This window comes from Aotus nancymaae, unplaced genomic scaffold (genome assembly GCF_030222135.1).
Source record: "Aotus nancymaae isolate 86718 unplaced genomic scaffold, 86718_ANA_hifiasm-v0.15.2.pri h1tg000017l, whole genome shotgun sequence".
NCBI classification, from domain to species: Eukaryota; Metazoa; Chordata; class Mammalia; order Primates; family Aotidae; genus Aotus; species Aotus nancymaae.
The window spans coordinates 6,633,229-6,660,615 of NW_026988429.1; the positions used below are offsets into that span (position 1 = coordinate 6,633,229).

The 27,387-nt window shown below is 40.3% G+C and overlaps 1 protein-coding gene across 6 annotated transcripts in view; it reads left to right on the forward strand.

The window, feature by feature from the left end:
- Positions 1–27,387, forward strand: part of CTNNA2 (catenin alpha 2) — a 1,152,426-nt gene that overhangs the window by 802,933 nt on the left and 322,106 nt on the right. For 2 of the 6 annotated variants that reach the window (XM_021670972.2, XM_012452105.3), the window contains exon 1: positions 5–223. The exons of the other annotated variants lie outside the window; for them this stretch is intronic. The gene's annotated coding sequence lies outside the window, so the exon portion shown is untranslated. Of the gene's footprint in view, positions 1–4; positions 224–27,387 lie in introns of those variants that run through there. 6 annotated transcript variants of the gene reach the window in all.

Consider the following 27,387-nt stretch of genomic DNA (forward strand, 5'->3'; position numbering starts at 1 on the left):
CCTTTGCTTTAGAAAAGCAACTTGAGAGAAGACACAGGAAGGCAATGATTTGGGGCTTGGCTAAGGGTTTTTTTTTTTTTTTTTTTTTCCCCCTTGCGGGCACTGGAATTCCGCAGTCAGCCAGCTCTTTTTTTTGAGGTGGATGGGGGAAATGCTTTCCAAACCCACCTAGTTTGGGAAGCTATCCCAGTCCCGGTGGTGTGAGATCCAGTGTGGCAAAAAGGTATGTCTGTGTACAGGGAGACTTGACTGAGATCCCCGCGGGGCTTCATCAGGCTCCACAGATATCTATGGGGTACAGGATGGATTAAAGAACGATTCTGCTGTCTGTCATGGGGAGGGCTAACCCTGACTTGTGCTGTTCATGGTGATTACTGGGCCCTGCAGTGAACTCCACTCCAGAAGACTGTGAATGTGTGGGGATGTGGTAGTTTAAACCATAATGAAGCCTACCCATCTCCGTACACGCATCCCTAATTAAGCTTTGAGACTGTATTAAATTGTGCCACTTTTTCCTCTAAGTGTGAAGAGAAGCCTTTGCCTCATTTCTATTCACAGTCATTTATAGATAGGAGTCCTTACAATGAGCTCCCCATCCTCCTCCCACCCCCCACACACAACACCTTGTGCCAACTAGTATGGAGAGAGTCTGACCTGGAGAGGGTCAGTTGGTCATCTGTTTAAACAAAATCCTTAAGATGGCTGAGAAAGCCTGTGGGAAGTGAGTGTGGGTAAGCCTTCCTTCTTGACAAAGATGCCCAGGAAGATGAGAGGGAGAGTCAAATGTGAGTCTCCAGCTCCGCTCTTTGAATTCTTATCATTTCTGCCTCTAAGGAACTCAAAATCAGTGGGCATTATCTGTAGTGGCTCTTACTTTGATAGGAATGAGGGTGGATTACCAGAGCCTGGGTAGATGGACTGGACAAGTAACTGGATTGGTCCTTAGCATCTAAGCTGAAGAGACCAACCAATGGAATCAAAGTCACCAAAGACTGGTGGTACTTTTCAGGAAAAGTCATATGAACAGGGGCATGAATCATTCCATTTTGTATTCATCTGAGCTCTGCCCTGGTCATTCATCTCTGAGATGTATCATTTAATTGGAAGGAACACAAATCTGAAACGTCCTAGACATCACATGCTGTCTTAGGAGTTAGAAGAGACATTAGAAAATCAACCCCCTTAATTTTGCACGTGATGAAACTGAGGCCAAGAGACATCACAGTTTATCCAAGGTCATACAGCTTGTAACTGGCACAGATGCACAGACGGTTTTCTTTCTTTCTTCTTCTTCTTTTTTTACTATTCCTCCTCAAAGTGCAATTTATTTATTTGCCATTCTTGATGGTTGCCTCTCTGTCACTCTTGTTACTTACCTAATTCTGGATCGGGCATTTGCAGGTTTCATCCTGGCACCTCCAAGGTGCTGCGGAACACTTTAACAGACAGACAAATTCACCATCAAGTGGTTTCACCTCTTGCCAAGACAATTATTCCTGACAGCAGGCCAGCTGATTGAGCAATAAACGCTAAAGGGTTGGGAGGTGGGGGAGGGGTGCTGAGCAGGCGCAGGCAGGGTTAAACAGCGGCCAGCCATTCAGTGAGAACTGTGAGTACACGCCACCCAATCCCCAGGGCTGCTAGGGGAAAAAAAATCCTCCTAATGTAGGTTGCTTGGCAAAGTGGTGACAGAGGCTGCCAAATGGGCAAGAAGAGGTCCCACTTTGGATGTCACTTGATTTGTAGAGCTGGTACAGAGAGGCAGAAGAGTTGAGTGTTGGCAAGAAAGCAAGGAAATAAAATTAAATTCACTGATTTATATGTGAGTTTTCTTCTAAGTGTGCTACTCAGAACTTAGGAGATGCTCCTAGGCTGTAATTAAAATAAATTATATATACACACACACACACACACACACACATATATATATATGCATACACACACACACACACACACACATGTATATTGCCTTTCACATTATTACCCTGCAAATCATTTCATCTATATGGTATCTTTAAGCCTTTCCCACCTCTAATGTGGCAAGTTTGCATCTTTTCTAGTTTTAAACCCCTTGGCAGAACCGTATACATTAACAGATTGAAATGAGCTTTATTGAAATTTAGCTATTCTAAGTCATCTAAGTTGCAGAATTCCAATTTATTATGTATTTAAAGCATACCAGCACTGATTAAATCAATGCAAATTAGGTTAAATAAGAACAACATGAATCAAGTGTTTCAGCAAAGTTGAGTTGAGAAACAACTTTTGAGTCACCACAGCAAGTGGATACGTTTTTCACGAGTTTTAATTTCATGCCTCCAAGTGTCCAATGAACTAAAAAAGGAAAAAAAAGAAAGAAAAGCTCACCTAAAGTCTTCCCGTTCATCCTGTTTGCTCTCTCGTATCTCTTTACCGGTCTTTTGAGAATATCTGATTTACCAGGTTATAATGTAGCTATTATGTATGTACTGGATCAGTCTCTTCTTCCAGAGTGACCATATATTTCTGTTGGCAAACTTCTTAAATGCTGTATATTGGATAAGAGATACTTTATATGCTTTGAAAATACAAGTCTAGTACCAATAGTTGGGCATCAAGAATACCATCCTAAGCCATCATGCCAACATGAGGCCAGACCTCCAGTTTGGGGTAAGAAATTGTAAGAATCTTGAAAATATGGACTCAGCAAATGCGAAGGAAGTCTGGGGTACATAAGTTATGAATCTGATGACCAAAGATAATCTGGAACTAAGGGGAGGTAGAAGAGAGAAGCTGGTGGAGTAAACTTGGTGTAGTTAGAGAGGCCAGAAGCAAAGCTTGATGGAGGGAAGAGTCAATTAATTTCTTTTGTCTTCAACCTTGTAAATTAGCCTTTGCCTAATAAGCCCTGTTTTTCTAGGTACTCTATGTTATGTCATGGAGTTGGGGAGGCACATACAATTTTTTTTTTTTTGGTATGTCATTACCTCTCCTATTTTATCTCAACACTTCCAATTCATTTTAATCAGAATAATTTTTGAACAAAGAGCTACAAGTGCAAAAATTCTGAAATGAATCTGCATTCTGGGGATTGGCTTTCCATTAGTAGTCTTTGTCAATTTTCAAGGAAGGAAATTTGAGCGATTATTTTAATGTTCTGTCATCGCTAGCAGCAGCCTGGACCTTGATCTTTATGCTGTTGTCTTTGATTTTCAGTGGCAGTGAACCATGACTTTTCTTTAAAAGGAAACCTTTAGGAGAACTGGGGGAGAGTAGGAGTCACAATTTCAAAAAGAGAGAATTAACTTGTTTCTGTGGGCACATACCATACAGCTGGCATTTTACAGAACGCCTCAAGGGATGCATGGAGAGCCCCAGGTTGGGGGTCCCAAAGCTGTTCTCAGGAGATTCACTTAGGAGAAACAAATTAGAAAGAGAGGTCATTCTACTTATCAAACTTTATCCAACTCTTAAAACAAAGTGGTAGCATGGATAGCAATAAGAAACTAACTGTCATGTTCTATGAATGAGGAAAATCACTTGAACCTAGGAAAGGGAGCGCACAGTGAGCCGAGATCATGACACTGCACTCCAGCTTGGGTGACAGAGAGAGACTGTGTCTCAAAAAAAAAAAAAAGGAAAAAAAAAAGAAAAGAAATGAGGCCTGTCCTGCCCTCCTCACAGGGTTTCTCTATACTGGCGTATGCTCTGATCATGCCATGTTATGCTTACCTATTGTTTTACATTCTCTCTATCTTTACGTACCTTCATTCTAACTATCCTTCAAGACTGATGACAAATCTCCTCTGTGATTTCTTCATCGACTCCCAGGCCCCTGCCCTATATAAAGCAATCCCTTCTTCTTCTTAACTTCATTAGCAGCTTACCTTTATCAATCTTGTGGTTCTGTTCACTTTATATGAATGTGGCAATAATTTCTAATTATAGTATTTTAAAACTGAAAGGGACATTAAACATCTTGGAAATGACAAGTAAAAAGCCTTTGTTGGGATTCCTGCTTTGCCACTTTTTAATTGGTGTAACCGTAAATACAAGTCACTTCTGGGTCAGTGAAATAGGGCTAAGGATAACTATATTAGAGGATACTTTGGGGAATCAAATGAGATCATGTATATTAGAGTTTGGCACTCAAAAGTGTAGGCCTGGGACCACAGCCTTGGAGTTGTTAGAGATGTAGACTCTCAGGCCTCTCCCCAGGCCCATGGAATCAAATCTGCATTTAACCATTAGTCCCAGGCAATTCATTATATTTTAGATGCATTATTGGAATATTCACAAATTTTAACCTGAGATAAAAACCCAGGTATCACTGATTCCCTAGTTTTATAATTGAGAAACTGAAGGGGAAGAAATATTAAGTGATTGCCCACCTTTGGTAGTGGAATTGGGTCCAAAAAAATAAAACTTTCTGAATAATGTGTTCCCTCTCCTATTAGATTTTAAACACTTAGATTGCAAGGTCTGTGTGTATCACAGGCCTGAGCACTTAGTAAGGCTTTTAAAGTTTGATTTTGTAATTGGTACTGCAGGCGGTGTAGAGCCTTCATAGGTGCTAGCTTTAGGTATCTTTCAGCTGGTTTCTTCCCATATTATCCTAGAAGATAGTGGTGCTCTGACATCTGGCATAAGACGTTGATTGCAGTCTTCCAAGGCAGGCAGAGTTGCATGGCAATTGATCCCATGAGACAGCCCAACATTTTGCCCCTTCACACATACAATTTTGGAAGAGTCAAGACAGCAGGGACAAGGGAGGGGAGCTGAGTTGGAGGTGCGTTAAATGTGTTGTCTCTGGGAAAAGCTTTGATGTTAACAGAGTTCGCTTACATTACTCCTCAGTTTACTTATCACTGCCAGTCTGCTACCATAACATGTGCGTATTTCTCATGGATACTTTATTCTGAAAAATGTAATGGAGAAATACAGAAGGGACAAAAATTAAATGAAGGTGAAGTCACCTAAAATTCAATCACCAGAGAGAAACTATTAAATTTCAAGTATACATTCTTTTAGAATTTGTCTGCTCTTATTTATTAATTAGGTTGTTTCTAGGTTTTGTTTTGGTTTGGTTTTGAGACAGAGTCTCGCTCTGTCACCCAGGCTGGAGTGCAATGATCCAATCTCGGCTCACTGCAGTCTCCGCTCCCTGGATTCAAGTGATTCTCCTGCCTCAGCCTCCTGAGTAGCTGGGATTACAGGTGTGCGCCACCATGCCTGGCTAATTTTTTTGTATTTTTAGTAGAGATGAGATTTCACCATGTTGGTCAGACTGGTCTCAAACTCCTGACCTCATGATCCACCCACCTTGGCCTCCCAAAGTGCTGGGATTATAGGCGTGAGCCACCGGAGCTGGGCTGTTTCTGGTTTTAGTCATTATAAAATATATTGTGATAAATATCCTTATAACTCTGAACATATGGGTGCCCATGTCTTTAAATGTTTATTCTAGAAGCGGAATTGGTGTTTAAAGGATGAGGACTTTAAAAAAACTATTAATACATAATGCCAAATTGTTGTCCTGAAAGATTTTATACTTTTCATTCTCAATAGCTCTTTGCTGCTTTCTCTTTGTCTTGAGAAACCCCATGACACCATAAATTAAAACACATTTTGGGCTCCTCTCCTTCATCTGGCTGGGGACCCAACTGGTATTTCTGTCTGCCTTTGTTCATGATACCTGGGAAACATCCTTCCTCCTCACAGCCATTTTCTCATTCCATGCTGCGGAGGTAATTCCCACTTCAGAAAGAGGGCTGGCTTGGGGCCTTCAAGATACCTTCTGAGAGTTTATGAGAATTTAATTCCTGTATCTTATTAAGTAGCTGGCCAGCCAAATTATTTTCAAAAAGCTGTTAATATCCAAAATGGATTAATCCAGCATTACTTAAAATGCTCTATGGGGGTAAAAGTATTTAAATGCATTCGTGAAATGCACAAGGCTTTGTTCTGTTGTTCGTGATTCACACTCATAAGAAATCTTAATCTCGCAGTCTCTATTGCAAGAAATCTTGTTTTTCATGGTTTCAGCCATTTATTTGGGATTTGTATTAACACAAAACCAGACAGTTTTGCAAACTTATTTAATTGCAGTTTATGGGTGCATTGGACTTTAAACTGGCTATCACCTTACCAAGAAATGATTCCAAGGTTCAGATTCCGAGCATTATAGAAGACTGGTGGTGCAGGAACCTGTTTTATGTCATGATTTTAATCAATTATGCGGGATACCTAGACAACTACAGTTCTTCTACTTGATATTAGCAAATCTCACCTTCTCATCCTAGCCATAAGTAAAGGAAACAATTTCATTCTATAGTAAGTTCTGTCTCTGATATTCCTTGACACTTAATTATCTTGTTTTATAGAATTTTACAGATGTTGGAAATTTTGCCCTCACAGATAAAATGAAACTCTCTAAGAACAGACATATTACTTTCTCTGCTTTTTGGACCTTCTAATATCTACCTTTAAAGGGAGTAAGATCAGATATGAGAGACCATATATAGAGAGATTAGAATTGCCACCTAGCACTAGTAAACGTGTGCCCTTTTCTCTTAATGCGGTCTGCACAGTTCTGAGTTTATAGACACTCTTACTGAATTGAGTTTATTAACTAGTTTGAATGCTTGCCTAATCAATAGCCTATGGAATTGACATATAAAAACCTCTATATTACATTGACATATAGGCACAAGCTATTAACCCAGCAAAGCTGAAACTTTTCAAGTCACACAGATGAATGCCATTTTGGGTGGCATCCTGTGACAGATCTATTAGTTGCAGAAAATTCTCTACCATCCATAAGCAACAGGTCTTCGGTGGTAAACTAACCTGCCTAGTTAGATCCATTTAATCTCTTCATTCAAGATGTCTCTCATTCTAAGAAACCACTTTTTAATCTCTGACAAGAATCTTGAAAATGGCTTTTTAATTATTTAACGTACATGTTTGCTGTTGTTCTTATTTTTTTGTTTGTTTTACGTCAGATGGAAGTTTACCCAATGAGAGGCAGAGTTTGATAAAATGTGGTCCCTGCCCTCTGTGTTTGCAGTTCTGCAGTGGAGGTGATGAGTAACAAGCTAATATTATTCATGCTATGGCAGAGACGTCAACAAGAGCTGTGGTTGGAGAGATTTCTCTAGCTAATTGAGTAAGTCCAGGTAGGGGAAAGGAAGATGAGCTGACCATATGGATGGATGGAGGAAGCCACTCCAGCCAGCAGGCAAAGTTTGTGAGAAAAAAAAAAAAACTTTTGAGATGCATACCGTGTCTGGAGCACAGGTATGCAGGAGAAGGGTGTCAGAAAAGATGAGACCAGAGTGTGAATTTAGAGCCAGATTGCAAAGACTCTCAACTTGAAATATGATTTCCAAAATGTGAGTGCAAGGAATATAATTCTGATGACTGCCTTGATCATGAATGGAGGAGAAAGGATACTGAAAGCAATGAGAGCTGTTGGGAGACTACCATATCTTCCCAAGTGAGATACTGTGCAGGCTATGTTCACATTACAAATGGGCAGAGCAGGCCAGGTACCATAATAGTTTTGCAGCAGATTGACAAACTTTTAAATGGTACTCTTTCTAAGAAGGATTATTTCGATAGAATGGATTGCTTTAGGGGAGAAGGAAGACAAAGAAGAGTAGGATGTAAAACCCAGCTAAGCTCACACTTGGAACCAGGAATGAGCAGTTGCAGATCTCAACAGACATTACAGATGGACATACAGATCAGGGAGTTCCTGGAATGTGCTTGGTGGCTACAGTGGTGGCAGTAGTTACAAATTCCAGAAAGAAAGATTAGAATAGCAACCGATACACATTCAAAAGTTTCCACAGTCCAATAAGGTAATGTCAGGGGCAGCAGCTAGATGAGGAATGACAGGACCTTGGGTTACCTACGAAGTGCATATTTTGATTAAATGCATTCTCATTCTAATGTATTACAACTGAATTTTGTTAGCAAGCAAATGGTATTGTAGACTGTATTCAGCTTAAGGAATATCAGTTTGCAGAGCCTCTAGGTGATGATTCTCAGCAAGGAGGAACAGCATGGAGGGGAAGAAGTAGAGATCACCTCAATAGGAGGGATAGTTTAGTAAAATTAGAAACACTGCCCTAGTCCATGGCAAGCAGCCTTTAATATATAGTCATGGCCATGGGACTGTCATTAATATGAGTTTCACATGGCTGTGGAAAAGGTAAAGTGTGGTTGAGACTGATAGATTTGGAGAGAACATTGGATGTTCAAGTTCACCAACACTGGGGGAGGAAGCCTGACCATGAGTGAACCTGCAAAGGAAACGTGTAAGGATGATGCTGTCTGCCTAATGGCTCTATGTCAATGACTATCTGATGTTGACTGTATCATTTCTGAAGAGGGTTTGTCTTTAGCATATCACATCAATGTAAGATTATTCCTTTGTAGATAGACCTTATATTCCCTCCTCAAACGTGGAACAAGGTGATGGCTGGCGGTCATGTCCTTCAGTGATAAATCTATATTTGCGTTTTAGCAGAAGAATTTGAGACATCTAATAACACTGTGAAAAGCATTTTCAAATTTCTGACTTTATATTAGTCTGAAAAGTGCTCTGCCATTTAGAAGCTGTGTGATCTGGGCAAGTGACTTAACTTCTAAGCAGAAACACTCAACATAGTAAAATAAAAGAAAAATAAGTAGAATTATAAAAACAGAAAATACTTAAAATGCCATTGCAATAACTACCTATATCCATTTATATTATGTCAGGGCAAAAATCACATGCTATAGATTGAAGAAAAGGAGGAAAATAATCATAAGCACAAATTGCATCGTGCACCACTGACTCAGACTTTTAACAACTCCTTCTTTAGTTATCTGTTCCTACTTTAGGGGCTGCATAAAAAGCAAATTCAAAATAAAAAAGACAGCAACAAATATCCCAAAACATGGCAGTTTAAGCAACAATCATTTTATTTAGTTTCTGGCAAGGTGTATATCTTTTGTGTGGATCAGGTTGACTGAAAGCTGCGGTGTTTGCTCAAGTGTCCATGATCAACTGGAACATTAGTGAAGACTGGCCAATCCAGGATGGCTTTACTCACAGGGATGGCGATCGGCAGCCTATTGGCTGGGACTCAACTAACTTTAGGTTAGGGTACCTGAGTTCGCTCCCGCATGTTATCTCATCCTTCAGTAAGCTAGCTCTGGTGCAGTCAGGTGGTGATTGAAGAGTTCCAAGAGCAGCAAAGGAGAAGTCCCAGTGCAAAATACTTTTCAAGTCTTACCATACGGAAAATTGCTGTTGTCTGTTAACTAAAGCCAATCACATGGTCAGCCTGAATCAAGGAGTGGAGAAATAGACTCCATCTCTTGATGGGACGGGAAGAATTTATAGTTGTTTTTCGCAGATTAAGTACGGCAGCAGTAGTGGCTTAATATGATTACAAAACTGTAAGTATGAAATGCTGTAAAGTGATTTTCATTTCTCAAGCCATATGACCCTAACAGCATCATCCGTAAGCACTGAGGATCAACAGTGCAGGTATCATCACAGCTTATTAGAAATGCAGAATCTCAGGCCCTACCTAAGACCTACTGTTATGAATCAGAATCTACATTTTTACAAGATCTCCAAGTGATTCATAAGCCCTCTAAGGTTTTAGATGCACTGTATCTTTTTGCTGTTTCTCATAATTCCCTTTCTTAGAATTGCTATGTTCTCTTGTTGAGTGATAGATCTTTGATTTTTAAAGGTGCCAGAACTGTTTCCTTCTGCACAATTGAAACAGAACAAACACAGGTTTATACAGTAAAACAGGTTGCTTCACAGCGTGAATAGCTAGAGAGAGAGGATATAACATTTTTATGCTCAACTGTCCTGTGCCTTTTTTAAAAATAGAAATTTAAGAATTAAGATAACAGTACATAAATATTTAAAAATATTGTATTTAACCAGGCAGCACCATTCAGATATTAGAGCAATTTTTAAAGAAGTAGAAACAGCTAGGCACATACTGAAACTGACCTTTTACATTTCTGAACCATTACTCAACCAGACCTTGATTTTCTGAAGGTTCAAAGATTGATTCTCCAATCTTTAGTCCGCAGTTTAAATATCTCTAGAACATGTTTGAGTCTCGGGGTACTCTTTAAGATTTTATACAATTGGCCAGGCACGGTGGCTCATGCCTGTAATCCCAGCACTTTGGGAGGTCAAGGCAAGCGGGTCAACTGAGGTCGGGAGTTCAAGACCAGCTTGGCCAACATGGATAAAATCCATCTCTACTGAAAGTACAAAATTAGCTGGGTATGGTGGTGCATGCTTGTAATCCCAGCTACTCAGGAGGCTGAGGCAGGAGAATCACTTGAATCTGGGAGGTAGAGATTGTGCTGAGCCATGATTGTGCCACTGCACTCCAGCCTGGGCAACAAGAGCAAAACTCTGTTTCAAAAAAAAAAAAAAAAAGATTTTATGTATTAATAAGACCAGCACAGCACAATTTAAGCATCTGGCATGTGCCGGCTGCTGGTCTCCCCTAGTTTGCCTTTTACCTTAAGTTTGAGCAGAAAGAGAGGAAAAGAAATTTTGCATTAACATCAAATGCTGTTGTTTTCTGTGATGTTTGCTTGCCATGTTCTCTTATCAAAATGGGGCAACTTCTTTGAAGCTATAACTGAGATGTTCTTTTAACTGTGTATGCTTTGAGGGCCTGTTCTTGTCAATCAATAGTTAACAAATATCTCTTGAGTACTTAACATGTGCAGGCATATTCTAGGTCTGGGGATACAGTGGGGAAAAAACTGAGCAACTTTGTAAGCAAATAGATTAATAAGATAATTTTAGGTACTGATAAAGAAAAAATTAAATAGGATCATGTGGAAGAGAGAAATTGAAGGACAGGACCTGCTTAACCTATGGTTAGGCAAGTCTTCCTTGAGGTGGTGGTATTTGAGTTGAAACCTGAATAATGAGCAAGGGGCAGCCGTTTAAAGTGCCGTGAGATATACATACCAAGCAGAGAGAACAGAAGGTGCCAAGGCCTAGAGACTAAGACAAATCTGGTCCAAGAGACCGTAAACTGGTTAGTGTGCCCAAGTGAGTGAGAGGGGAATGAAGAGATGGGAAGGAGAATTTTGAACACAAGATATGCTTTTTAAAGAATCCCTGCACATTTTTATAAATGTTAACAAACATTCACCAGCATCCTCATAACCTCCACCAGACCTTATAAAGTGATTGATTACTCTGTCTTAGGCACTAAATTAAAGCACTTTAATATATTAATTCCATTTATTTACCCGAATTCTGTGAAATCCTACCACTTTCGGGAATATACAAAAGGAAATCAAGGCACAGTAAACAAGCTACTTGCCTTAACACAGCTGGTATTGATGATATAAAGTGATTTTTCTGCATCTTCTAGACCTTTTTATGGAACAATTAAGGGGGCTAGATACCAAGCAACTTTTTAACTCAGCAAAAGCCAAACTTGACTCTTTTAAAATCTTCCTTTTAGAAGACCCAGGAAGAGGCGGGATGGGGCAATTCAAACTTTCCTCCTGGATTCCCACTTCTCTCTGCCCCCTTCTGCCATCTGTTGCTGTTTGCATAGAAAAAGAACAGAACAGAATACCGACAACCACACACATTCAGAAATCTCGTTTTGTATGTGGGAGTCTGGCTTCATTAACAAGTTTCTCAAACTCTCCCTGCACTACAACACCCAACTAAACATAACTCATTGAAGTCATGGGAATAGGCGATGATGAGCTTCATGATGCCCAGATGTACTGCAGTGTCCAGATGCATCATCTGCTACTTCCTAGTAAGCATCTTCTGCTTCAAGCAGGTTGTTTTTCTCAAGAATCTCTAAATAAATAACGCCTATTTCAGTATTCTCTACCCTCTGCATTGTCACTCAGATTCTGACGACTGTTAATTTCCACCTTCTTCCTAAGGGTTCCCATTCTCACTCCAGACAATTCCCCTGTCCACCCACAAATCTGTATGTCCACATATTCACCCATCCATTCCTCAATCATGTAGTGGGTATTTACTCTGTTTTCTTAACTGTGCTAAGTGCTAAGGTATACAAACTATTTTAGATAATAGTTTATTCTTTGAAGAGTTCACTCACTAGTAGGAGAATCATACACCCAGAAGTCCATATTAATCCCCTCCTTCTTTGAGGTGTTACTTACCTAAAATTAAGAGAGCAATTTAAGACAGTAAATTTAAATTTACTTAAATTGCTCTGTATTTGTTTCTGTGTAGCCCTCCTCCCCTGTTTTCCTTTATGTCTTCTAGGTTGAAATTCCTTAAGAGCAAAGTCCAGGTTATATTCCTGGTGCAGTGAAGATAGAGTTGGGATATTTATGGTTAGGTTTGGGTTTTGCCACTTACTAGTAATATGGAGGGGGGGTAAACTCCTTCTCTACATATAGAATGGGAGTTGGGTTTGAGAATTTCTAAGATCCCTTTGAGCTCTGACATTCACGGATTTGTGAATTCTAAAATACCTAACAAGGTCTGAAAAGTGAAGGGAATATGCAATACAAAACTTGTTTCAAAGGTATTTATTTTTAACCTATTTAGGTGGTGGGTGGCTTTCTAACTGAAATGTAACATTGTCCCTGGCTTATAGACTGAGACAGAGTAAATTTAAAAATAAACTATTGAAAAATCAGATTGGTCCTTCCTTGTGAAGCTGGGACTTTTTTTTTTTTTTTTTTTGAGACGGAGTTTCGCTCTTGATACCCAGGCTGGAGCGCAATGGCGCGATCTCGGCTCACCGCAATCTCCGCCTCCTGGGTTCAGGCAATTCTCCTGCCTCAGCCTCCTGAGTAGCTGGGATTACAGGCACGCGCCACCGTGCCCAGCTAATTTTTTGTATTAGTAGAGACGGGGTTTCACCATGTTGACCAGGATGGTCTCGATCTCTTGACCTCGTGATCCACCCGCCTCGGCCTCCCAAAGTGCTGGGATTACAGACTTGAGCCACCGCGCCCGGCCGAAGCTGGGACTTTAAACAGAGTCTTAGGTTAGGATTCTTTCCAAGCCCATAGAGCAATATAGACAAGAGATACAGTCCCTTAGTAAGCCGATTCTCTATTTCTGCCTTCTTAGGGTGCTACACCTTACATAGACAGTCAACACTGGCAGTATCAGAATATTCCTAGAAGATGTTTTAGTTTATGCTGGAACAATTCATAACTGGTGATTTAAAAAAGATACAATGCTGGGGGTTTATCTCTGTGCTTTAGAAGGTTTTATCAAAGGGAGAATCTCACCCTTTATCAAGCCCCATCACAGATGGGAGCCTGGCCTGATTGCAGCTCTATTTAAATGGTCCTCTTGAGTTCCTTGACCATATGCACAGGTTAACTATGTTCAGATAGTAATAACCCTAAACTGGAAAGTACTTATTTTAGAAAAATATAATTTTCTAAAAGAATTCAAATTCATTGACTAATTTCAATATAATTGATATTTGAAGGATGTCTACCAATTTGGAATATAATTACCTAGCAAGGGCTGATGTATACCAACCAGTTTTGTTGTTGTTGTTATTTCAAACAATTAAATAGTTGTTCAACAAAATGAGACTGGCATATTGCCAAACTGGCCACATCTCCACACCTAAACAGGATTTGTTTCATTACATAATATGGTGAACAGTATATCTCTCCTGTAGTTGTTGTGGACATTGCAAAGGCTTTAGAAATCTTTTTGAATTCCAAGTATACCACTCAGGATATTATTCAACCAACATGGAGAACAAAGTGCTGTTTACTTTGATGGTTTTGCTCTTTCAGAATCTCCAAGGGCCAAAAATGAAAAGCAATACTTTGTGACTTTGGTGATGTGAATCTGGTGAGACTGTATCTGGGTCTCCAGTTCCACAATGCTACTTTTCACTCTGATTCTATTCCCACCAAGTGCCCCATCCCAGCTGTGATAAGAATTCTTGATTTATAAAGTAAACTAGATGGCATTTACCACCCACCTAAATGAAGTGGTGTCAGAAGGGTTATAATAAGACATATTCAAAAGTCCTCCAGAAATATTTGATGTTCTGTATAAAGACGGTAGCCATTCACGGACTGAGTCTTTCTGTAAAAGTGACAGTGTCTCTTCCTGCAGCCTGCTGATAGGAAATGAGGCAAGGTTTTTTATCCAACTATTTTGGGAGCAGATAAGAGAGGAATGGAATGCTATAAAGTAATAATAAGAATGTTACAGAATAATCTTGTTCTGATTCTAATATTTAGCAATTGCCTTCATTCTGGACATTATTTTTCATCCATGTAATATTTTTGAACAACTCAAAAATAAATGTAAAGTTACTGTTAGAACCTAAATTTCTTCATCTGTGAAATCGGATTAATAGTCTTGCCTTATAGAACAACTTTTAAGAAAATAAACATGAGATGATACATACACAGTTGGTCTCACAGGTATATTCTACAGCTGTGAGATATTTTTATTGTTTTTGTCACTTTTGTAAGGACAACCTCTAAAGCAGTAGACTGCTTATAGCATTGCCATTTCTCCTTCTTTTTGGCCAAATAACCACATTTCCCCAGAGTGGGATCTATACTAGAAAAAGCCTTAATGTTTAACCCGCCTCTGCTTTTCTCCTCTAACTTCAGCACCTCTTATGCCTGTTTCTAGGATTGAGCCTTCACTTTCTCCATATTGTGGTATAGTTAGCTGCTTGGCTTACAGAGTAATTGGGTGAGGAACAGACCATTTGGACTCACCCCTCCACCAATGATTGCTATGTGGAGATATAACCCCCACTTTTATTTCTTATTAAATATCAAGTGTGGAATGAAGAGGGGCAACCTTAAAAATTCACTTGATTAGACTTAGACTTAATTATTAATATTAGACTTAAGAATGATTAATATCTTGCCACTTTAGCGTTGTCATTTTTAAAGTAAATCACATCTCATATTTTACCTCTGAATATTTTATGTATATACTTTAACAAGCTTTTTTTACATAACCACAATGCTGCCACTGCAGCCTACCAAATTGATGACAATTATTTGATGTTATCTAATATATAGTTCATATTTAGGTGTGTCTAATTATTCCTCAATTTTTTTTTAAGTTGAATGAATTTAATGTGTATCCAAAATGTGTCTCCGCATTTCATTAGGGCAATGATGTCTTTAAGGGGGGCGGAGGAAAAGAATAACTACAGATATTCAGTTAAGCAAATCAGTCCACCATAGCGTGCCAGTATTCATGTTTGTTCACATATTCAAATATTTATTAAAGTTTTTAAAATATGCTAGATGGCACAGATATTTGGATCTAACTTTTTTGACGTGAAAAAATGACTGAAAGAAATAAGAAAAGTGTATAATGGATATAACATGGAAGAACTTGATAACCTTCAAGTAAATATTTAGTGTGTAGATTATAACAGAAAGGCCTCCTGGGGAAAAAAGGAAATCCGAGAGGCTTTGGAGGTTTCATTGAGAGGGTCTGGAGATTTCCTATGGGGGGAGATGGCACTGGGAAAAGGGTATTAAGATCCAGGCTTGACTGGTGGAGAGGAGTTTCTGGACGAGGCCTAACTGGTAAGAACAGAAATACTCCTAGTGCAGTGCATATTGAACAGATTACAGATGCTGGTGGAAATGTACATTGCGATGAAGTGAAAGAAGTATGTCAGAGCCACTGATTTGTCTTGAATATGTTATTTCTTTATTGAACAGCGTATTTTAAAATAATTTGTGATGTATGAGTTCATATAATGTATGCAAATGAACTACAACCAGGAAAATTGTGGAATAAATCTTTTTTTTTAAGCCCGTGATGGTGCGCTTAAACAATCTGTCTTTTCTCATATATCAAATGTTATATATTCTACAATCAGTTAATTGTGGCAAGGTTTGGTTTTGTGAATGCATGCATGCATGCACTTGTGGGCTCTGATGAATGATAAATGCTAAATCACCAGTAGCGGGAAATATTAATGTAAGTTTAGTCTTTACTGCGACTGTATTTAATCGATACCTTATTTCTGCTAACATGTGCGAGGCCGGCTCTGGCATGGTAGGTAATCTACACTCTAGGAAAAGCTATAGCCCTTCTGAAGATTCTCTCTATTTTATTTATTTATTTTAAAAAGATGTATTAGGCTTCAGGGTAGAGTGGTTTTTCCTCCTGCTGAGGAAGCAGCAACAGAACAAAACATGATTTTAAAGGTGGGTGTATTTTTTAAGATGAGGTTTGAGGCATTCCTGGTAGCTGTAGCATTTCATAGAACTACTTTACCAAAACATTTAGCTCATTTTTTTTTTCTTTCTAGAGAGCAAATTAATTACCATCTGATAAGCAAGTTTCATTTTCTTCTTTCTCGTCTACTATCAGGCTTTTATTAGTTGGTGCCACTAAATCAAACTCAGTATAGGTCATTGTCAATAAAATGTCCAGTGATTAAAACCAAGTAATACAGTGGCTCCCCTAAGCGTGAAAACAGACCGATGAATGGGTAGAGGTGTGCTGAACTGGAGAGAAATTGTGCCTTCCGCAGCTCAGTCTGCACGGAGCCACTTCCCTGAAAGCCAGTGAACCTATTTACCATTGTCATAGTAACACACAATTCGGGCCCACGTAGACTTGATCCCGAGAGGCAATTGTTCCCTTGCCTGGGCGGCTGCGCTCCCCGCGGGGCTGGCTGCCTGCCGCCCCCGGGCTTCTGCAGCTCTGGGACTGCGCGCAGCCGCGGCGGAGGCCATGGGGCCCAACTCGCCAGCCTGGCCCGGGCGCAGATGCGCTGCCCGGGCCGCTGCCCCGCCGCCGCGTGCGTTGCCGTGACGATCGGAAACGCGTGTCTGGAGAGATGGGTGCCAGTGTCGTCTTGTCCGTTATCCAAAACCCAGTCAGTGTTGCTAGTTCCTCACTCAGCATGTGAGAGAGATTGTCTTCTCACTCGGTGCCACTCGGGGCCATACTCCAAAATCACCCAGGGCCACCTCCACATCTAAAACTGTGCGGGCCAGGCGGGGCTATTTCCCTAACCTCTATCATGGGCAAAGGAGAACGCCGCCTTCTCATGCAGTTCCTTTTGTAGCCCACCCCTTGCCATTCCAGGCATCACTGAAAGGTATATAATTTGGGAACAGGCAAAAGGGAGAGTGGCTGTTAACCAGCAGGGATGTCAGGTTCTTGAAGATGAGCCGCCTTCTTGAAGAGAAGTGCGTGCCCTGCGGTGGTCCTCCAGGTGCCCTGTCTCTGAGGTGTGACCAGGGTCAGTGCTGGCACCAGCTCTGTCACTGCACACTGGTCTCACCTTTCTTCTCTTCTCCTTTTCGTGTAGCTCAGCGGGGCTCCCAAATCACAGCACATAGCATCCCCTGGCGAGAGCTTTTTGTTTTGACTTGTTAGACTAGGGTTAGAACCCAACCCTACTCCAAGCTTCTGATGTAACAGGGCTCCGAACAGGCCTGGGAATCTGCATTTTGAGGTGGTCTCCCTAGGTGGTTCTGATATGCATCCAGATGTGGGAATCAGTGCCAAGATCTCCTTTCTTTCTTCCTTTTCATTTCTAGATTTTCCTCTTCTCTCTTTCCTCCTTGCGTGACTGCTGTCCAACACATACAACTCCTCTTTTACTTTCCCATGTATTTTCCTCCCTCTCCCAATGTTTTAAGCCTCTGTCGTGTGTCAGGCACTGTCCTAGATGCTTGGAAGTTCACGGTCTCTGCCTCTGTGCAGCCTCTGTGCTCTCTTATTGACCTTCTCTCTTGCTAGCTCGTCTTCCCTTTCTCTCTGTACTTTCATCCTCTCATTTTCTTAATCCCTTTCTTTGTGTGTCTCCTTCTTTTCTTTCTTTTTCTCCTCCTCCTTCTTTTTCCATTAGTGAATCTATATGTATTTTTAGCACCATGAATATCAAGATTTAAAAGGTTCTAGCATCTGCCTGGGTGTCAAGCCATTAAGTTCCTCCCATCATAGCTTAGAGGACTCCAAGACCACTAGGGGTGGGTGGAGCAGAAGGATATTCCACCCTAACTCTTTACAAGGGATTTGCCTTTTCCAGAGTTCAGTATGAAAAAACAAGTCAGGTTACTCTCAGCTAACATTAGAGACATTTCAGTTTTCATAATGTTTAATGGCCTCTTTAAGCTTCCCTTAAAGCTGCAATTAAAGATTCCCCTCCAGTCAAAAGAAAAGCATGTAAAAATGGGGCTTGCATCAAGAGAGAAGAAAACGAATAACCTCTCTGAATTAATCCTCCCCCTACTCCCCATTATTCAGGCTGCTGTTTTACACAAAGATACTCTTTTGAGCATGAAAACTATGAATTGTTACAGATTTACCTGTTCCAAAGTTTCAATTAAAGCTATGTAACGCGTGAGTATAAAGACTGTCAGAACCTCTCCAAAGTTAGGTGATTTGCTTTGCTTTGAAAGAGTCGACAAAGGCGCTCTCTTGGATCCTCGTGGGCTGCTGTTGGCAGCGTGAGGCATTTTCACGAGTCTCAGAGTCAAGTCATAGGCAGTGTCAGGGCATATTGCCTCCACGCTGAGCTCATTTCTTCAGCCTTCCCGTGGATTTGAGGTCGAAGGCTGCGATCATCATGACCTCTGATTGTCCCGGGGTTAAGCCCCTACTTAAACTATTAACTAACTTAAAGATTTCACGTACAACACAATCAGCCAGCAGCTATTTATTAAAAAGCCTTTTATGCAAAAAGGTTTGGAGGACCTAGGAATTGTGAGAAAATTTAAAAAAGTAAAATGTTAATTCTTGGATGTGGGGGAAATTGACTTACATGAAAAGAGAACTAAATTCTCAGCTTCAAGTGGTTTCCCAGAATGCTTGAAATAAAATACTCCTTTTTCAGCATGACCTTGAGACTCCAAATCATCTAGACCTTCCCCACCTCCCTCCCCTCATCTTGCTGTTACTCTCTCTCATACCGGTTTTATTCCAGACTTACTCCTTCCTTTGACCTCCCACCCCAAGCTAGATCTGTTTTATAAATGCCCTTCCTCCCATCTTTGCATCCTTTTCATCCCTTAAGCTTCAGTTTAGGGTTACTGCCTCAGAGAGGTCTTCTCTGATCACTTTATCTAAGGAAGGCATCAGATCATTATCATAGCACCTGCTTTAATGTCTATCATGGCACATATTGCTACTGGATATTATTTTTGTATGTATATATATTTCTCCCCCTTCCCCACCAAAATGTAAGCTTCATGAGAGCGGGAGTTTTAATGCTTCTGTTCTACCCAGAAGAATGTAAGGCATTAAAAATATTTTCAGGAATATAAATGAATGAAAGACTGTGTCACCTGCCAAGTCTGGTTTTTCAGACATTGAACACGAGTGTTTCTAGAGGAGAGAAGAATCACTCTAGGCTGAAGGGGACAAGAATTGATTAGAGAGGAGGAGATACCTGACTTGGATGCCGTAGATTTGCAGGATTTATAGCTACAGAAAGAAGGATGATGAGTTTCTTTCAGGTAAGGAAGTATTTGCCAATTAAATGATCTAATCAATTTTGGCACCAAACCAGATATTCAAATACAGGTGAATCCTTTAACTTCAGGTACCACTTCTGGTCTTGGAGGTTACTTGCTGTTCTAAATCTGTGGTTCTTAAAGCTGATTTTTGTTTTATTTTTTTTCCTGATCAGAGAACTTGGTTATGTCACTCACTGCAACAAAAACAGCATCAGAGAAATCAAGTTTAAATAACTGTCTCTTTCTCTACAATATGAGAAGGGGGAAAACATTTTTTCCCTTCACTAGCAAAGAAGATGGTTATGGCTGATTAATCAGGCCATTAGATACAGTTTTGCTGCATTCAGTAGAAGCAATGATGAGAATTTAGCTTGAATATTCATGTCATAAGTGCTACATGAGTTTGGAATGCTTATAGATTTGCAAAATTTGAGAGCTAAAAAGGACCTTAGAGATCATTTAGATTCTGCAGCCCATCCTCCATAGCATTTATAATTTTACAGTTTAAAATACCAAGACCCTAAAGTGATTGACTTATGGTTACACTGGTAGCTGGTGGGCAAACAGATTACCCCCACCCTTCCGATTCTCAGTCCAGCGCTCTTTATATTGAACCTAAGTGAGTTTCATGCATTTGGTCATGTTACATAAGCAGAAAGAAAATCTGGAAGCAATGACTAGGCATACTCATAGAAGAAACCCCATCATCATTTTCAAAGTCTCAGTGGTGAAAGTGAGAAATATATATTGAAGGAACTTTCTGGCATTTGAAGGGAGATAAAGCAATATTCATCAGCCCTTCTAAGAGTAGGTAGAGTACAAGTTAGGGAAAGTGGCTGCTGTTGTTTTACTGTCTCCATATATTTTCAACATTATCCAAAAACTGCCATGCTGAAATAATAACACACTGCTATAATTTTGCATCATTTAGCTGGGAGTACACAGTACATGGAGATTTATTATTTTGACTAATGAGTTTAGCTTTGCTCTTGGAAATAGTGTCAAATGTCATTCTTTCCATCCTCCAGCAGATGGCAACTCTAGTCTTCTTGTCATTTTATCTATTTCTATACTCAGAAGATGTTGTCCTTTACCATCCCTGCCCCCCTTTCTTCTCCCTGGGAAGTTCATCTTTATGTACTACTCAGGGTGATATGGGTAAGTGGATCCATCCCTCCGCCTATGGAATCACCTCCATTAGCATCTGACTATGAAGGCCACCTTAAATGTGCCTAGAAATAACAAAATCACAAATTAGCCAAGAGTTCTAATTTTTTCAAAAAAAAAAAAAAAAAAAAGCGGGGAAAACATAGAGATTCTAAAATAAGATGTACCACAGAAAAGTTTCCATTTAAGGAAAAAAAAAATCTTCAAAAGAAACAAAATGTCAATTTATCCAGTTCTAACTTTAAGAGGATGGGTTTGATTAGATTATCTGAGTTACTGGCTAAAAAAAAGACACCCAGGAGTGAGATTGTGTCAGATTTCTCATACACTGCGATTTTTGGTCTCTTAGCCGTCTTTTCTCTTCCGTTCCTCCCTCCCTTTACACACTTTCAGTCATCAAAAGTACTGTGCCTAGCCCCCTAATTTATTTGCATTTTAGAAACCCGGTTTCTGTCCCTAGGTGTGTTCCTAAGGCACTGCTGCTGATGACCTTCATTTTCTCACCTTCCAGCTCCCAGCCCTTCTCCTACCGGCTGGATCCTCATAACTCTTACAGGATTGCAGAAGCTCAAATACAGGCTGCTCTCTGAGTGTAATTCTGAGGGCAGCTGTAAGAAATCAACAGAAAATAATAGCTGCTACTCTTTTATTAAAGGAAAAATTAATGATCACAGGCAGGAGCGAGTGGATTCTGTCACCAATTCCTCATTGTAAGGCTTCCCACAGATTTGCAAACAGATCTCCTGCCTAGAGGCGCTTGCTTGTATCAGGAAGGCCTGAGCAGGAACTCAGGAGGGACACAGAATGGGAATGGATTTGGTGGTATGCAAATGCTGCACGGAGGGAACTCTTGCTAATTCATCCTTTTCCAGAGAACCTAACCATTGTGTCTTCCTCAAAGTTGAAGAGCTGTCACCTTGATATACTAAGAACTAGACAGAGGCAGAGCAAGGAAACAGTAACAGTAACATACCTCTTATTTAAGACAAAAAGAGCAAGGTTCGCTTTAGTGAGTATGGGTTTCTTGATTATTACTGTCATCGTGTGAAAATATGGGCTGACGCTGCAAATACAATCTTTGGAAACAAGGACGTGGAAATCCAAGTATGTTATCGTTCACTGACAACCACTAATAAAAACAGGGGAGCTTACTTTAAACCCACACATAATTAGCACCCACAATGGAAGTATAAACAGAACTTTAATTGGTGAATTCCCTAATTGTTCTTTCCCCGATATACTCTCTGCACTCCTGCTTCAGCTTTAGCTATAAGGTATGCCCAAGACTTCCTTCTTTCAACTTTGGGATAATCACTTATCCATTTGCTCAGTGTGGGAAACCATCTGAGCTGGAATTCCTTTCCCTGCTTTGTATGTATAAGTCTTTTTCTGTTTAATGTTGCTTCCTCTGTTTTCCCACAATTTGGATGCCTGGATATGTTTACTTTTTAATATGGATACCTTATCTGGCATTCACTGTTAGATGCATTTCACAGTTAATATGAAATGGGAAGTGAACAGTGGATAATTCTGGAGTGACGAGGCGAGCTCTCTGGATTCTCCATTTTGTTCCTTATGGCAACAAACTCTTTGTCCCTGTCCCCTCGCTCACCCACATTCTAATCTCAGCAATCAGAGAGCAGATGGATTGCTTTTTTGGGTTTTGTCATTATCTGTCTTTGTCAGGGAAGCATGATCAGTTCCTCATTAAAGGGCCAATAACAACTCCTTCTTTTCTCTGTCCTGAATGAGGAAGTGACACTGGAAACTTTGATGTGGTGACTTCAAGTTGTGTGAGGTAAAAGGGCATGTTTGTGTGTGGCAGGAAAGTGACTGTCCATAAGGGAATGGCTGGGCTGAGGGGCCAGACTGGAACACCTGCTGAGCAGGAAGGACAGGGTAGAGGGGAGTAGGTTTAGAGCAGTCAGCTGGAGAAGCAGGCAGCCCAGAGAGTTAGTCCTAGTGACTGGATTGGGTCAGCCCTGATCCTCTTACAAAGACTCTAGACGCTTTCCCAAGTGACTTTTCTGGTAATGGGCAGCCCTGGCTCACCAAAGTTTATTACAGTCAGAAGTTAAATCAGAGGCTGCTTAGGAATCTTGCCTGTGAGAAGAGCTAAGCGGTGTGTGAGTGAGGGTTGTGTTTGTATTTGTGCATGTTGTGTATGTTTGATAGCAGTCAGTGTTTCCATTCTTGACAGAATATGTTCTGAGAAATGGGTTTTCATTATTGTTTGAACATCATAGAATGGACTTATATAAACCTAGATGGTATGTATTTTTAAATTTATATGCATTTTTTCATATGGAAAACTAAATGTCCAAGCACCATTACTGAATATAAGTCATTTTCTTTACTTGATCTGCAATGGCAATATCAAGGGCCACATATTAGGTTTCTATATATCTTCCATTACAATCTTATGGGATTATGGTCATATATGCAGTCCATCATTGGCCAAAATGTCATTATGGAGTGCCATTATAACCGTATATATTTACATGTAACTTTGTACAATGCAGTTGACATTCCTTTTGATTACTTTGTATATAATATTTACTACAAATATTTGCAGAAAGTTCCTGAGAGTCATACGAAGTCTCTTGCCCCTGTCCATGTGATGTGAAGCAGGTATCTGGTGACTTCCTTTCAAGCTTTATTTGATAGGTATTTGCTGTGTCATTTGGGTGAATAACCAACCTGGTGTTCAGCTCATTGAAAAATATTCAACAAGGAGATCCTGCTTTGGAGAAGTAATGTTTTGTTTGAGGAAACAAGATATCTGTTATAAACACTTAGAGACAATTCTCATATTATGTAGAAGCAAATGAAAGAGTGTGGGAAAGGCGGAGATAATACAGAGAATGATCCCATTGCACCAGAACGCTCTTATTTTCTCTCTCTTAAATAGATTATTTCAGACTTAAAGAATATATAGTTTTGATCAAAGAGCAGGCACGTGAGAGTAAGGAAGTCATCCTATGACATTCCAAGTCACAGAGGATGTAGGGAACAGATTGGCCAGACTGAAATGGAAGGGCTGCGTTAGGATGCAGTGGGAGTAAGGAGTATCCCACCTTAACAAGTCAGGACAGGGTCTGCCTCCAAACACATTTGTACTTCCCTCCTGAGAGCTGAGTGTGTCAGTTCTCTAGCCACATGCTTCAGTTTTTTATTTGACTGTACCTGCCTAAATATAGATCCACTCTGGAAACCCAGAGACACTTTCCAGTGTTCTTGCTAAAGCTGAGGATTGATTAGCAAGCATGACCTCCCGCCTGTAATAACTGGCTTATGGCTCTTCCAAAATACCCACAGGTAGTTTCAAGGTGCCCTGCACCCCTCCCTGCCATGCTTTTCTATGGAACCCTTCCTTCAACTCCTTGAGTCTGTCTCATTCCTACCAGAACCACTGTCATTTTCAGACTTCTTCATTTGTTTGCATTTTCCATTCTAAGCCCTTCTTGTGGCCTTTCCACCAGTGGTCTTATACTAGCAGTTAATTTGCTTTGAATTCAATGTGGAGCTACCTCGTGCCAAGCAAAGTGCCAAAGGTTTTACATTTGTTCACTTTCTTAGTCTTCATAATAATCCTTGAAAGTAGACCTACTTAACAGTATCCATCGAGCATCTATTATATGACAAAGCATTTGGGGATAAAGCAGGAAACGATAAAGGCAGAGGCCATGCCCACAGATAAGTTGTGTTTAGCTAAGAGACTACATCTAGTGGGAGAGATGAAACCTTAAGAAGGTAATAAAATTTGTCCCGGATCTGAAATTTGAATCTAGGTCTTTCTGACCCCAAAGTTATTTTCTTAATTTCCCAACTGCATCGACTTTTTTTCTTTTTTTCAATTAAAATTAATTTAAAATAAATTATGCTCAGCAATTGTTCATTTGATGGCAAGCAGACACTCAGGATGTTTAAGCCAGAGAGAGTCTTACATAACAAATGATCACATAAAGTAACGAAATCTTCTCTAGACGCTGTGTTCTGCTCCGGGTGGAGTGTTAAGCCCTTCAGAAGCTGCCTTACAGGGTCTCCACGGGTCCAGGGGTCCATTGCCACCAAGAGGCTTGTTGCTTATTATTGCATTTAATACTATAGCAACGGGTCCACCAGTATCTTTATTAAAACTTGCTCCAGGCTAGCATTTTCCCCCAGGGTCAGTAATGAGTTTAGAGGAATGGATGTGGAAATGAGATTTGTTCTCACCAGTGGAGTGAATTATGTCTTGTTGGGGCCCCCAGGCTAATATTTCAGATTTGCCACAAGGTACTTCATCAAAAATTCTATTTTGGTTTCAAAAGGACCATGCATGCCTATTAGCAAATTCAGAGTATGCTTTTAAACTGTATGGGTTTTTTTTTTTTTCCCTTCCCCTGACTCCATCCACTAAAGGCTTTCAAAATTAGCAGTTTGTTAAAGTAGTCCATTTCCACGGGCCAGTAAATGGTGCAAGGAAGTGCAGCCCTCTTATCTACCAAGGCTGAATCGGCCACAATCGAGGTGAATCAAATGCAGAGCAGCCACGAATGTGTCAGCACATTAGGTATTCATGATCACACTCGGCATGCGGTACCATGCCAGACATACTCATGTTGCAGGATTTGTGTTTGCTGTCTTTTAAACTCTCATGCCTCCATTTGATTGTCAGGGCTCATTTTAATGCCATCAAGGTGTATGGGTTTAAATACTCTCCAATTCAGCCTGGTGTGTTTGACATCTAGTTCACCACAATACAACAGTTCAAAGAAACTGATTGCAGAGATAAGTTGATTGGGAGATGGGGTTGCCCATCAAAGCACTACCTTTCCAATAATAGAGATACTCAGAAGGCCTAGTTTGTTGGGAAGATCATAATTGCTAGTTGTCTTTACAAGTGTCTTCTGTGGTGGGAAATGGGGAGGAAGCACCTCTTGCATGATGCCCACTATGCTCCCATCCTCTCTCCTTCCCCTCACTACTTCTGCCATCTCCCAGATAAAGGGTTATATTCCAGAGCAACGATGACCAACTACTTTTTGCTAGCAAAAACCGAAAGGGCAGAGTGATCTCCACCTAATGACAGACCGAAGATGGATTGGCTTAAGAATGAGGGTCCCCACCATTTCCTCCCAATTCCATTACATTCATAGCCTTAAGAACTGCTCCCCTCCAGAATCTTGGCTATGATTGGTATAACTTACACCTTGTCTAGATCTGGGAAAAAATAATAAAATGATTTCATCGATGCTACTCCAGTCCTTCTGCTTGTTGTGTCAAATTTTCTTTGATTTTGTAAGCTGTGCGTTTGGGCAGATGCTATCCTCCAATGGAGGTACCATTTCCATACAGGAGTAAGGTTTCTGTTGGACACAAGTCCTCGTGGCAGAAACACATTTGATGGAGTGCATTTTAGTGAGAGTCTCCAGCCTTGGTCTAATTGGTCTATAACGAAACGAGCAGGAATGGCACTCTCCTTCTCACTTGCATGTCTCAGTTTTGGAAATTATTGTGTACATAGAACAGTGTTTCTTCTTAAACAAATAAACTCACTGTTTTTATGACCGGTGTAGAGTTCCAGATACCATTAAACAGGCATTACTATATTAAGTCCCGTGCACATCATCAGCACTGTAAACTGGCCCTTACCTCCTATGAAGCTGGCAACCCCTGGATCTTTGCGTTGTCTGGTTTTACTGGCTGTTAATTGTTAATAGATTTTCAGGTGTAGGTCATGCTGTGTAAGCATCAATCCTTAATTTAGAAAGGTCTGTGGCTGTCCATGACTGAAAAGGCAAGTGATAAACAAAAACTGGAGAAATCTCAGCATCCTTACTAAAAATGTCAAGCCCAGTAATGCTTCTGGTAGTAAAAGTGAAATTTATTAGTGAGAGAACAAACTTGCACAATAAAAAAGGAGAGTTAAAGGGGGAAAGCAGAGAAGGAAAGAAGGCTCCAGAAGGAGGTTGAAGAAAGAGAAAACATGGAAGAAATCAAAGCCATTTAAAAAAAGATGAGTTAGAGATCAGGCATGGTAGGGTTTTGGATATCTTCCTTGTTCTTGAGACAAGAAGGAAAGGAAGGCATTTAGCACGAGCTTCTATATAGTTCTGCTTGTGAAAATGTATGCTAACAGGCTTTGCTATCCTCCATATCAGGGGAATGGATATATTGGTCCAGGGTTCAGTGGCCTGAACCATTTTTCACATTCAAAGCCAAATTCAGCTACTGCCTGTTTTTATAGGGCCTTCAAGATAAGAATGAGTTTATGGCTTTTTTTTTTTTTTTTTTTTTGAGATAGAGTCTCACTCTATCACCCAGGCTGGATCTTGACTCACTGCAACCTCTACCTCTTGGGTTCAAGTGATTCTCCTGCCTTAGCCTCCTGAGTAGCTGGGATTACAGGTGCATTCCACCATGCCCAACTAATTTTTGTATTTTTAGTAGAGATGGTGTTTCACCATGTTGGTCAGGCTGGTCTCGAACTCCTGGCCTTATGATCTGCCTGCCTCGGCTACCAAAGTGCTGGGATTACAGGCGAGAGCCACCATGCCTGGCCATGAGCTTATGTTTTTAAATGGCTGGAAATAAACCAAAAGAAGGGTAATATTTTGTGACATTTGAAAATTATATAAAATTCAGATTTTAGTATCCATACATAAAGTGTCATTGGAACACAGCCATACCTATTTGTTTACATATTTCTACAACTGTCTATTCATTAAAATGGAAGAACAGATTCATTGCAACAGAGAGTGC